Source organism: Ostrea edulis, chromosome 1, assembly GCF_947568905.1.
Source record: "Ostrea edulis chromosome 1, xbOstEdul1.1, whole genome shotgun sequence".
NCBI classification, from domain to species: domain Eukaryota; kingdom Metazoa; phylum Mollusca; class Bivalvia; order Ostreida; family Ostreidae; genus Ostrea; species Ostrea edulis.
The window spans coordinates 22743595-22759336 of NC_079164.1; the positions used below are offsets into that span (position 1 = coordinate 22743595).

The following is a 15742-nucleotide window of genomic DNA, read 5'->3' on the forward strand; positions in this document are numbered from 1 at the left end:
CAGGGATAGGTTGAGACCACAATAGAGACAAAGGTTTTACATGCAAATATATTTGGATAGTCTTCAGATATGGGCCAAGGTAACTCAGGTGAGCGATATGGCCCATGGGTCGCTTGTGTTAAGTTTGTGAGTAAACTGTCCGGCGTTTACATATCGATCAATTCTTCAAAAAGAATGTTTAATTCTATGATATTTTGTATTATAAATGGCAATAAGACACATTGAATAAAGCAAACCTTGATTTTTTTGTAGGAATCACCTTTGCAAGCTGTTGGGAAACACACTTTATTCATTGAAGAAACAACATCCGATGCTTACGGTCCACATTATTAAATATCTCCAGAGATGTTTTGATAACATCATTGCTCAGGGTGAAGGAGATCCACTTCAGATTGCAGCAGGCCGTAATGCTCTTACTAAACATCCTTTTGGTGACCATCAGTCTTGCTCATCAAGATGGTGCAAGTTTCTTAACAATTCAAAGTGTATGTATGTACAAGTAATTTCCTCGTGGAAAACCACTTTCCAATTTAAAACTCCCAAGAATCCCTGAAACAAGTTTTCTCCTTTTATTCGTCATTGCGATAAGCTCTCTCGCCTTGGTAGTACCCAAGCCAATGAAAGTTTCAACCGCATGGTAGCATCAAAAGCACACAAGAATGTTCATTATAGCTCTTCAGGGAATCTTTCATACAGAATTGCAACAAGTGTAGCGCACAAAAAAACAACAACACCACGGAACATAGATATGTTGTAAAGTAAGTACATTTTATCAAGATGGTTGGTTTCATTGATAATAATTAAAACGTTTTTGAAAGGCCAGTGTCAAAGTGGATTTATTAAAACGGCCATTAATAGTAGCACTTCATTAATAAGTATCCCCTCTTTCAGGGGGGTATTGTTTTTCTACTTTCTCTCCGTCCATCCATCTGTCTGTCTGTCACAAAATATTGATAATGCTTCTCCTCCTACATGTATATGGCTTATCTGATAGATTGGAAACTTTGTACAATGTTTCATTGCCATTTGTAGATGTGCATATTGTCGGGACAGGAAGATCCAATTGTTATCCTTAAAGTTATAGTGGATCTCAGGTGTGGAGGGTGTAAAATAGTTTGTGAACATATCTCCTACGTGACTTATTGGTTTTCATAATGTCTATGTTCCTGCTCATGCTTTCTCTTCCATATTATGCAGTACATTAAGGGATGGTTTCATTTGGAGCAATTCCAATTTGGGGAGACATTTGTTTTTCATTACTCTTGAGTATTTTCTCTGTTACATTGTGCGTTATGCATGGACAAACGATATAGGAAACAGAAGAGATATATGTAAAAGATCTATATATTTCAGATCAATCGTAGACTAGGGCTATCTCCTGGACATTTTACTGAGCGTCGTGCAAGACTGAGGGACTCGCAGAGGTTAAATCAAAGGGCAACTACAAACTCACATGCATTTAAGAGGAGGAGACTGCAAAAGAAATCAAAACAGTAATAATGATTTAATAGATATTGATTTTTACCAAAGAGTGAAAAGTATAATAATAATTACTTGTCATACATGTTCATGCAACCACTAGCTTGGATCATTAAAATTTAGATAAATAGCAAATCAGCTAATCTCAGGCATGTTCTTCAGTCCACTTTAAAAGTTACAAAAGATCAATCTCTATATACATGCCAAATAATGGATGCTTTAATTAATTAAGAGACAAATATTATTTGATAACAGACATCAGAAGACAGCCTCTGCAGAAATAAGGGAAGGTGTCTCATATCAGACAGGATGCACTCTAAATTCACAATTGTGCACTGAGATTCAGACCATTCCACAACCCCTACTTCAACATCAGTATGAGCCTGTTGATCCAAATATGATGAAAAATTATCACTTCATCTTTTTTGATATAGAAACTACTGGACTAGGTATTGTTTTGAAAAATGAAACTTGACACTGTGGTTTTCTTATTCTGCCAAGCATGACTGTATTTAATACATTGTATATTCTCTCTCTCTAGCAATAATGATACCATGAGCCTGCCACTGTCAGTTTTAGGACTGATAACATTTATCTATTATTATTTCATTAAACGGGACGTGATGAACACATTGTACAGCTGTCGACAACTGACACGGAAGGAACTACGTTTAGTACATACATAAGACCAAGACGACAGAGTTCGAAGAAGGCATCAGAGATCACTGGCATACAGTTTGAGAATGGAAAGATGTACCATCTAGATAAATGTGTTCCTTTTGTAGGAATTACAGAGACCCTTCAGAGTTTCATGCAATATTTAGAGGGATTTAGCAAAAGTACAAATCTTGTTGGACATAATTGCAGAGTGTTTGGCATCCAGGGAAATGAGACATAAACATCGCACAAAATAAGAAATTGTGTTTCGCTAATATTTCGCAATTCAATATCATCATTATCTGTCGCAAGTAAGAAATAAGAAAGGATAATTTCATACTTGGTTTTATCATATAATTATGTTTACAAACAAATACACTTGAATTTATGTCTGTCTTAACAATTGAATGGGAAATGGAGTAAAGTGTAAATGAAATGCCAGGAAATTAAATCTTACAAAACACACATATTTCGGAGGTATTGAGAAGAATGGTACCTCCTCGTAACCTCCCCGAAAAAACTAAGTCTTCTACTAGAAAATAGCTTTCGAAATATCCTAGGCTACTTTCCTTAAATGTTTTAATGGCAAATCTGCTGACGAATCATTAACAGCAGACGTGAAGTGCTACGTATTACAGACAATCCAATCCATTGAAAACACTACTTTAAAATAAGCGAAGAAAGAAAGGGCAAACATGGAACGATGCATCATATACTGCTAAAAATTACAAAGGTAAAGGTCGAACCTGAACCGATGAATCATGTTCTCATATAACTGACATATCATGTACTCATATAACTGACATATCATGTACTCATATAACCGACATATCATGTACTCATATAACCGACATATCATGTACTCATATAACAAACATACCATGTACTTATATAACTGACATACCGTGTACTCATATAACCGACATATCATGTACTCATATAACTATGTATCATTTACTTATATAACTATGTATCATGCCTAGGTTATCTATCCAAACATGACAGCATGCAACTGGTTTTGAGGCTAACACAGGACAGTCTAGGGGTCGTTTGCGGATCATTAACCGTCGTCCAGGCCCATTTTAGCCTTATTCGATGACTACCTATTATTGTGTTGGACAATGTTTACATATCACAGTGTATATATCACAGTGTACTTATCAAATTGTATTCATCACAGTGTACATATCACAATGTATATATCACAATCTACATGTCACAATGTACATATCACAGTGTACATATCACAGTATACATATCACAGTGTAAATATCACAGTGTACATATCACAGTCTACATATCACAGTGTAAATATCACAGTGTTTATATTACAGTGTATATATCACAGTGTAAATATCACAGTGTACATATCACACTGTATATATCACAGTGTATGTATCACAGTTATATATTACAGTGTATGTATCACAATGTACATATCACAGTGTACATATCACAGTGTATATATCACAGTGTATATATCACAGTGTATATATCACAGTCTATATATCACAGTGTACATATCACAGTGTGTATATATCAGTTTACATATCACAGTGTACATATCACAGTGTACATATCATAGTGTACATATCACAGTGTACTTATCAAAGTATATATATCACAGTGTACATATCACAGTGTATATATCACAGTGTTTATATTACAATGTATATATCACTGTTATATATTACAGTGTATATATCACAGTGTACATATCACAGTGTACATATCACACTGTATATATCACAGTGTATATATCACAGTTATATATTACAGTGTATGTATCACAGTGTACATATCACAATGTAAATATCACGGTGTAAATATCACAGTGTATCGATCACAGTGTATATATGACAGTATATATTTCACAATCTACACTTCACAGTATATATATATCACAATGTACTTATCGCAGTGTATATATCACTGTTTACATATCACAATGTCCATATCACAGTGTGCATATCGCAGTGGAAATGCCACTGTGTACATATATCAGTGTATATATCACAGTGTATTAATAACAGTATATATCACAATATATATATTACAGTGTATATACCAGTGTACATATCACAATGTCCATATGACAGTGTACATATCGCAGTGTAAATGTCACAGCGTACATATCTTAGTGTATATATCCCACTGTAGATATCACAGTATATATATCACAGTGTACATATCACAATGTCCATATGGCAGTGTACATATCGCAGTGTAAATGTCACAGCGTACATATCTTAGTGTATATATCCCACTGTAGATATCACAGTATATATATCACAGTGTAGATATCGCAATGTGCATATCACAGTGAATATATCATAGTAATAACCGTATATATATATATCACAATGTACAATGTATATGTTATAGTGTGCATATCACAGTGTACAAATCACAGTGTTGACATAATAGTGTACATATCACAGTGTACATATCACAGTGTACACATCACAGTGTATATATCACGGTGTATATATCACAATGTATACATCACAGTGTACATATCACAGTGTACACATCACAGTGTATATATCACGGTTTATATATCACAATGTATACATCACAGTGTACATATCACAGTGTATATATAACAGTCCACATATCACAGTGTACATATCACAGTGTACATATCATAGTGTACATATCACAGTGTAATTATCAAAGTGTATATATCACAGTGTACATATCACAGTTATATATTACAGTGTATATATCACAGTTTACATATCACAGTGTACATATCACACTGTATATATCACAGTGTATATATCAAAGTCACATATTAGAGTGTATGTATCACAATTTACATATCACAATGTAAATATCACGGTGTAAATATCACAGTGTATCTATCACATTGTATATATGACAGTATATATATCACAATCTACACTTCACATTATATATATATTACAGTGTACATATCTCAGTGTATATATCACAGTATATTAATCGGAGTGCATATATCACAGTGTGCATACCACAATGTATATATCACAATGTACATATCGCAGTGTAGATATCACTGTTTACATATCACAATCTCCATATCACAGTGTGCATATCGCAGTGGAAATGCCACTGTGTACATATATCAGTGTATATATCACAGTGTATTAATAACAGTATATATCACAATATATATATTACAGTGTATATACCCGTGTACATATCACAATGTCCATATGGCAGTGTACATATCGCAGTGTAAATGTCACAGCGTACATATCTTAGTGTATATATCCCACTGTAGATATCACAGTATATATATCACAGTGTAGATATCACAATGTGCATATCCCACTGTAGATATCACAGTGTATATATCACAGTGTAGATATCACAATGTGCATATCACAGTGTATATATCATAGTAATAACCGTATATATATATCAATGTAAAATGTATATGTTGACATCATAGCGTACATATCACAGTGTACATATCAGAGTGTACATATCACAGTGTACATATCAGAGTGTACATATCACAGTGTACATATCAGAGTGTACATATCACAGTGTATATATCACAGTGTATATATCAAAATTTATATATCACAATGTATTTACAGTACCCGCAACGTTATTTTTGACATTCCTATCGTGCTCTATCGTGCGTGTAACATATCGTATCGTATCGTATCGTGCGTGTGTTGTATTCTATTGTGTATCAGGTTTTCCGTTTTCTATCGTGTTTTGCGTTTATCAGGTCTATCGTGTATCGTGTTTTGTGTGTATCAGGTTTTCCGGTTATCGTGAAAATCATTTATTGGGTAGAATCGGAAACTATCGGGATCGTATATTAAATCTAATGAAAAAGTATGATACTTTCCGAAAGCTTTATTAGTTTTGTTAAAGAAGCTATTTTTTAGGAATCGAGGAAAGACAGTATATTTGAAGGAGAACATAAAGCTGTCGATTTTAAGGCTATTTGTCTGTCCAGAGAGGGTATCTCAATTTCATTCTAATTAGTTTGAAAAGTAGGCAGTGGTTTGCCGAGCAAACCGAGGACAGTAAAACTGAAAGCTCCTTCATCTGGAGTTCTTAAACATTTCCTTGTCTAGAAAAAATTATTTGTAATTAACACAAACAGAGAAATAGGAAGTTCAGATTTGAAAGGAAAAATCAGTAAATTACATTGTTTATTACATATATTTTAATAAAGGCTCTTTTTCTTCCGATTTTTTTCACCCGTATTCAACTTATATACCAACTACTGAACTTGTGAGCGTTCTTATCTATCTGATTTTGTGTATCACCCGTGTTTTGACAGTAAACATTCTCAGGGACATTGTATTTCACACATTTAGAAGATTAAGTTTTAAAAGAGTGCAAGGATGTTGGATCTCCCAAAATTCTGCTCAGTTGCGCACGATTCAGCTGTCATCTTTGTTTTTATTTGTACATGTACATATGTACCAATAGTCGTACGTGTAGATACTGGAAATTTATGCTGGTTTTGATGATTATTTGAATTTTTCACATGCTAAACACAAACATTTTAAGCGTTTCTAAATTGCGAATTTAAATGAAACCGGGTTTCGTTTGTTTTTTAATAGTTTATTCATTATTTGTTAACAAAATATCAATTCATATAAATATGATCCAATTACTCATGACTATCAATTATCACTCATAGTGTAGAAATATCTAACATATGAGCATATGATGTAGTGCAGTGGATTGTTTTTAAAGCGGTCATTATGAAAATAATTGTAGTTGTTGAATGAGCGATGAACTCAGAGCTTGATGCAAAATACCCCCCCCCCCCCTCGCTACAAATAAAATATTACTTGGTTTTATTTGATATTCAGGATAATAGACATTAGAATAAGAGAGCGTCTGAAGCATGATATCACTACATTATATTAATTTTTGTTAATTCCCTGTTTAATTGCTAAACGCTCGGCATCAGGTGTGAGTGTCACAGGTCCTCGGAGATGACCTTCAAAACGGACGCCCTGTGTCACAGTAGGTGTGGCACGCTAAACACCCCTCACTGCTCAATGGCCGTAAGTGCCGAGTATAGGCCTAAATTTAAAAGCCCTTTACCGGTCATGGTGACGTCTCCATATGAGTGAAATATTCTCAAGCGAGACGTTAAGCAAGATAAAAATCAATCAATCCCTGTATGATTCATATATTAAACATTAGGTGACAATATACGTTTTAGAATCATTGGCTGAGAAAATTCATATAGATATCAAATAATGAATTAAATACCGTATATAGTTTAGTTTTCTGATTTTAGCTGTAATGGCTAAAAAAAAAAAAAACCCAACACAAATAAAAAACTAAAAAAAAAACTATAAAAATAAATGTACGACCGTGGATAAAGAAATTATACGTTTTAGGTTTATAATGAATATTGAAATCCTTCAATATTATCATCAACATAATGTAATTATTTTATACGTATCACAATTTCGTTCTGTCTAAATTGTTTCTAAATTTACAACATTTCTATCAGGTTTTCCGTTTATCATGAAGATCATTTATCGTGTTTTGCGTTTATCAGGTCTATCGTGAAGATCGTTTATCAGGTTTTGCGTTTATCAGGTTTACCGTGTATCCTATCGTATCGTGCATGTATCCTAACCTATCGTGCGTGTATCGTGTTCTATCGTTTATCATATCAAGAATAACATTGCGGGTACTGTATCACAGTGTACATATCATAGTGTACATATCACAGTGTACATATCACAGTGTACATATCACAGTGTATATATCACAGTGTACATATCACAGTGTACATATCACAGTGTATATATCACAGTGTACATATCACAGTGTACATATTACAGTGTACATATCACAGTGTACATATCACAGTGTACATACCACACTGTACATATCACAGTGTACATATCACAGTGTACATATCACAGTGTATATATCACAGTGTACATATCACAGTGTACATATTACAGTGTACATATCACAGTGTACATATCACAGTGTACATATCACAGTGTACATACCACACTGTACATATCACAGTGTACATATCACAGTGTACATATCACAGTGTATATATCACAGTGTACATATCACAATGTACATATCACAGTGTACATATCACAGTGTACATATCACAGTGTACATATCACAGTGTACATACCACACTGTACATATCACAGTGTATATATCACAGTGTACATATCACAGTGTACATATCACAGTGTACATATCACAGTGTATATATCACAGTGTACATATCACAGTGTATATATCACAGTGTACATATCACAGTGTACATATCACAGTGTACATATCACAGTGTATATATCACAGTGTACATATCACAGTGTACATATCACATATTGTTTGAATATTTTATTTCGATGAAAGGTGGAGGAAAGGAACAGTTATCTAACTTTGAAATCACACACTCTGGTAGTATAAAACTCTCTATAAATTATTCAGTTCTTGAAAGAAATTCAAAACTATGAAAATGTTCATTATGTATGCCCTTATAATACACTTTAGACCTTCTTGAGATTGCTAACCCATCCCATTATATATTTGTATGATATGTTAAATTTCAGAATAATTTTAGTCACACCAATCGCTTCAAACTTCCTCATTGAATGTAGTCTTTAATCGCAATCGAGGATTTTCCCTGTTAAAATCCATTTTTCGTTTGGAAGTGCGACGCTCATGATGTTAATTCTAACACTTTTAGGACTACTGATGCTAAATGGGTATTCAGGCTACGGTAAGTTTAAATTATGCTACTTTTTTCGAAAGCAATACGCAAAACCTTAATGGACAGTCACATCTATCGCGCTGTACCATATGTATAGCTTTGTTTAACGATATGTACAACTCATTAACCGGAAAGGGGTGTTCCTTCAAAGACAAAGAATTGAAAGTACACAATAACACAAATTGTACGATTTATCTCATCCCCCCCCCCTTTTTTTTATAGGACTTTAGTAGTATTTCGTAGTATTTCACCAGCAGCTGTTCCATGTATGTAATCCATCGCAAACATGATAAAATGAGTAAAATTCAATAGTTGAAAATCATGTTCGTTCCTATAACGTCGGAAATATACATTTTATGGTCGAGTTGACACGATATAGATCCCTCAATACTACAGCCTTGAGAGCACAGGCCAACATTTGTGGCACTTCACATACAGTTCATGTCTCTGTGAAAAGGCGAAGATAACGAACAGTGATCAATCTCAATAAGAGGAAGAAAATTCGTGTCCATAATATTCAAAAGATTTAAACAACTTCGCTGTTTACTAAAATTTAGGCAAGTTCTATCCTTGTTCCCTGATATATGAATAAATGAATGTTTAAATGAATATATATATATATATATATATATATATATATATATATATATAGAGAGAGAGAGAGAGAGAGAGAGAGAGAGAGAGAGAGAGAGAGAGAGACGTTCGAGGGTAGGAATATACTTTATTTGATAAGAGAATGACAGATCTAATTGCTTAAAAGGTTGAAAATCTTATTTCTCATTAAAGTAGGACGTTGAGTTATTTTAGCAGATAATGTTACATTCAGAATCAGTATGTGTTTGTTAGGTTTCTTCAGTGTAAAGAGCATGACTTGCCATTACAAATTTCCAGTATATGTTTGTAATACCTACCTCACATCATCTCAAAACTGTGTGGTGCTTAAATAGACTGCCATCTTAAGTTTTTTATTATTAGTTTGCAAATCAGTCATTTCATTACCTCACATTTGATCCAGAGATTCCGTGAAAGTATTGCTATTTATTTTCGTTCTTACATGTTATCCCACCATAAAACAATAGTATATATTATCTCTGTGGTCAGGGTTTTTATGAAAATGCAGTAAAACATGACATAATAGGTGAGAAAGTGTATATTCTGTTTATAGGTAGTCTGTTTCATCAAGTCTTACATTTTAGCTCTTCCAATTACGTACAAGCATAATAGTAGGTGAGTCATTCTAAAATCATGAAGTTAAAATATCAACCTTGTATATGTATATTAAGATTAACCAGTAAATGGTATGGATAAGTCTACTTAAAACCTCTTCTAATGAACGGAAGCACACAGTCTATATAAGCTCTGAAAGTCCAACATGATTTATTTGTATACTCTAAAACTACTTATGATTTTGACGTATGAAGATGTTAGTGTTGGACACTTATTGTATTATTTCAGTGGAACAACAAAGCGATTTTGTGAAACCTTGTGCCCTCTCTAAAGTTTACAAATCTAATATAATTTCGAAATTATTACTAACATTGTTGAATACTGTTCGATTAAGTCTGTTTATAGATATAGATCTATATAACTTTTCCTGATGTTACAAGGTTAGATCAGAAATTTTCTTAAGGTCAGCAATAGATAATGAGAGCGAATTTTTTCAAGTGCTTAAATAAATGAAAAATGATATATCCCCTGGCAGTTATAAAGAGCTAGGTAGGTCATGACGTCGACGTTTATGAACAACGTTTTGGAAGGCAAAAAAAGTATTTCAAACTATCCGACCCTTAACGGAATAGAAAGAAATCTACAAAATAAAAGATAGGTATGTTTAGTTTTAATTTTGATCTGGATGAATACTATTAATCATATCTCCAGACAAACTTTTTATGAGTCTCTCCGAGGCTTGGCATACTATGAATTTTTGTCTCCCAAAATGTGAAAAACCAAGCAATTTCTTAAACATTGACGGCTTATCACTCTACTTAACGTGATACAAATCAAAATAAGGTTGTACTCGTCAAAATATTGAATGTGCCTTAGATGATCGTATTTCTAATATACAAACCGGCTTCATAAAAACCAGATATATAGGTGGAAACACCAGATTTATGCATGACCTTATGACCTACACAGAAACCCTCACACATTACAAATCTTACTTACGTGTATACATTTTCAGAACACAAGACATTTGACTCAAAGTCATGATCGTTTTATAAACAATATCTTAGAATTTGTTTGTTTTGGTAACAAACTAATTATCTGTGTCACAATTTAAAAAAAACCAATGAACAAGTGAAGATAACGAACAGTGATAACTGATAAGGTGAAGATAACGAACATTGATCAATTTCAGCACTCCTATAAAGAAGGAATAAGCATCCCTTCTTCACCGGTCACACTCGCCTCGATTCCTAGGTAAACGGAGTAATCCGAAGTCAATATCAGAATGTAAAGAATGAGTCAATGACTGGTATGAAACACGTCAGACAACGTTCGTCCCAGTGATAGATTGTATTTGCAAATTAGATCATTATAACGACCATGGAATTTGCAAATTGCCGACTAGACAGTTGAAAACCTTGTAACTCCAACGTGTTTGTCAGTAGCCTTCCTCGATTCAAAATTTGTTCATACGTAGAATATGCTCTTGCATATCGAATCAGTAGAAAAACATAAACATCGTATGTAAACTGTAGGTGATACAAAGATATGGAAAGTTAAGGATGGAGAAGATGAAGTCATCTCGCTTGTCATAAAGTGATGTTGTTAGTTTGTCGTTGAAATATCTCTTCAAACATGCAGTAGACATGGAAAACTTTGTGGTGTCTTTTATTTCGAGTTCACTGGGATGTTTCAAATCGACATATGGATGAAAATGACCATTGCTGATAAATGAAAGGTGAAGATAACGAACAGTGATCAATCTCATAACTCCTATAAGGAATACAAAATAAAGAGTTAGGCATATACGGATCCCTGGATATACCAGAGGTGGGATTGGGTGCCTAGGAGGATTAAGCATTTCCAGTCATCATTTATTTGAGCTCGAGTTTGCGCTCTGTTCACCTTTAAGGTTCGCTCACCGTTCACCAACCGTTCAGGAATCTTTGTTCAGTGTTCACACACTGCTCACTCACCTTTCCCTTTGCGTTCGTTCACTGTTCGCTTCCCATTCAAGAGGAAAAGTAGAACGTTTCAGGGATTGAGATTCGTTTCTACAATTCTTCTAAATCAATTGAAATAAATATTCCTAAAAGAGTAAAGTTTGCTAATCCAGGTGTAGCTTCCATCTTTGGTGATGGTAGATACCATAAGAAAACGCTTTGGAGCAAATTATTTCTTGACTGTTTATTTCTATCCCTGGTAGTATTGAAAAGAATTAAAAGTGATTTTCTGTGTTATCAAAGGTTCAAGATGTATCACCAGAATAGTTAGTATTGAAAAAAATTAAAAATGATTTTGTGTTATCAAAGGTTCAAGATGTACCACCAGACATTTTGTGTTGTTTATATCTGATAACTTTTCTTCCTCTGATATGCTTTTAATTTTGAATCTAATGTAAAAAGAATCAATTGACGATACCTTCTATGAATATATGTTCAGAAAGTGTTGCAGAACCGAAGAGGAGATGTAAATCTAATGTGGATTCTCAAAAATTCCAATGAACTATCACAACATTTTCCCAAATTAACAACATGAAAATAAATTACTTTTCATAACTTTCCACGAATATTCCTCATGAGGAAGTAAAGACCGGGTTTTCTCTCTGTTTTGTTTTACATCACATGAACCTGCCTTGTTAATACTAATAGAAAAAGGAAATAATTATAACGTGTGCTTAGTCGTGAAAAACTACTTTGTTAAACACCGCTCTTGTTCTACACACAAGTACTCTGATGTTAAAAAGATGCTGATGTTCCTCATCGACAGTAATTACATAATCGTTGATGATCAGGTTTCCCAACAACCTGTAGGAATGCTCATGGGCACACAATTTGTTCTGTTTTTCACTGACCTGCCTCGTATGCTTTCGAGGAAGAATTCATTCAAAATATCTCTTAATGTAGCCTTCAACTCCACATTTTGATATATCAATGATGTTTTATTCCATTTTCTTTTGCATAATTATGGAGATTATATCTATCAATTGATTCGATACGTAAGAGCTTGTTCAACGTATGATAAAACAAGTTGATGTTATAGAGGTTTCAACAGTCTTGTTAAAGTCAGCCTATCGCTGTCTGACGTGTTTCACACCGATTGTAAGGCAATTTTTTGCACACTGATTTTGACTACGGATTACTCTGCTTACCTGATCAAGATATAGAGCTCACGGCGAGTGTGACCGGTGGGCAGGGAATGCTTACCCTTCCTAGGCACTTGATCCCACCTCTGGTATGTACAGGGGTCCGTGTTTGCCCATCTCTTTGCATTCCTTAGAGAAGTTATGAGACTGATAACTGTTCGTTATCTTTATCTTTTGCTAATATCTTTAACATTTTCCCCACGCCAAATTTTCTATTACATATATGTAGGTACATAATGTATGCATGTATGTATGTATGTATGTATGTATGTATGTATGCATGCATGCATGTATGTATGTATGTATTTGTATAATGTAAATTCGTCTAAGGATAAGAGCTATGCCTGGGGGAGATAACCCTTAATTTTGAAATGAATTCCTAAATTTTATCACAGCAATTAAATATTCATTCGTATTTTCAAGCTAGTAACGAAGTACTTCGCTACTGGGCTGTAGAGACCCTTGGAGACTAACAATCCACTAGAAGAGGCCTCAACCTATGGGTCATAATGTAAAACTTATACGGTACCAATTTCGATGCACCAGATGCGCATTTCGACAAAGTAATGTCTCTTCAGTAATGCTCAACCGACACTTTTGAAATCCGAAATAACAATAAACTTGTAAGAGCTATTTTAGGGAATACAGAGTGCCAAAAAGTGGAGTCAAATTTGTCTAAGGATAAGAGCTATGCCTGAGGGAGATAATCCTTAATTTTGAAATGAATTTCTAAATTTTATCACAGCAATTAAATATGCATCCGTATTTTCAAGCTAGTGACGAACTACTTAGCTACTGGGCTGTAGATACCCTTGGGGACTAACAATCCACCATCAGAAGCCTCGACTCAAATGAAAAATAAAACATAGAACATGGAAGAGTCTAGCAGTAAGGGATAGATACATGTACAACGAAACGGAGTCGCTATATAGATGCTTGGACTTTAAATAGATACACAATACTCATACGATTTAGGTCTTTTTTCATTTAGTCCGCAAGTGAAAAGCCCATCTTTATCAATGCCTTTTTCCTAGCCGTATGAGTAGCTGTGTCTGGCTATATTTCGGCTTCAACAAACATGCCTCTGTTGTCTGTCTTTATGGAACTGACATTCTGCCATACACAGTCGGTCATAACAAATTAAAGTTCTTATGTAGTCTACAATAGCTGGATGGGTGTCTGTTCTCATGTGGTGCCTCTTGTATCACAAATCACAGAGTGGTTATTTGCCTAGATTTACCTCTCATATCCAGGGGTATGTGTTTGCCCAACTATCTGTATTTTGTTGCTTATAGGAGTTATGAGATTGATCACTGTTCCTTATTTTCGCCTTGCATCAACTGCTTTCACTCTTGAGTAATAAATACATCTTTGGTGATATTACGCGACGTATGTTGAAGAGAGTAGGGGGTTCATTATGGTTATCAGAGATAAAAAAGGAGAAAGAATACACCAGCAAATTGAAGATAGTCATTGTTGATAATGATCGCAACTAAAGTGACAGGACGTGTATTCATTTGTATATCTGGTGGTTTCATTTAGTGATATTCTTGTATGAAGCAATATTGAATATCGGAACCATTATTTCGTCCCCGATTCCGTCGCGGTTTTAAGATTCAATATGCGATACAAGATCATGTTTTCTGTGTTAACCTGAGTAAATTTTCAGTAAACAAACAGTTAGTTATAGAGCTAGTGAGTGTAAGCACAGTTTAGTGTCGTTTTTGAAAGTTGATTGTTGGGGGAACAAACGGAGAAAAAAGTGTCGTTATATTTGTAGGACAAATCTTAGAAAGAAAAACAGTTCTGTCCAATCCCTACAATCATAAAGGAGGGTGTGGAAGTGTATCCTTCAGTACATGCATGAGTTCAATTCATGGGTTCATTTCCACTACCCACTACCATTCACCAGTACCATAGCAAGTGGGTGTGATCGTTGAGTCGAGCGAATACCCTTTACATCTTGCAACAACGACTTTAGAATTTTTATCCGCCTATTCATTTAATTAATTAACGCGGGGAATATAACACAATCGATGTAAACAGCATTTTGACGTTATATATAAGTTGCACTGGTTTTTTCCCTGTCAAACCAAGCAACAACAAAACGTACGAATGTATGCGAAAGCTTGTCTGGGAATTTAAAAAATGGCTGTGGTACTTTCCAAACTATTTATTTTATTTACGGGTTGTCTATGAAGTATACCGAAGTGACGACGACATTTTCCACAAACAATTATAGTTAATCCCCTACATTTGTCAGCTGATGAAAAGCAAATCACGTGACTCCTATGTGTAATCATTGGATCGCGTATTATTTATATCATTTCAAAGCGGTAAGTTGTTTTAATGACTCGAGAAAGTCTCGTTAAGTAAATACCCACGTACGCACATACAGTAGAGGAAATAAACTTTGTTTTTTCTTAGCTATTAAACATCAGAAATTAAATTCAATAGCTAATGTTGTTGGTACTAGGGCATTCACTTGCAACATTCTGAAAAAAATAATCTTCAAGCCAGGCAGATATTTTTTTGTATCAGAAACATGTTGTCTTTAGCCATCA

General features: G+C 34.3%; 1 pseudogene; it reads left to right on the forward strand.

Moving 5' to 3' along the window:
• Window positions 1–8730: 8730 nt before the first annotated feature.
• LOC130051276 (low-density lipoprotein receptor-related protein 6-like) overlaps window positions 8731–15742 on the forward strand; it is a 67176-nt pseudogene continuing 60164 nt past the window's right edge.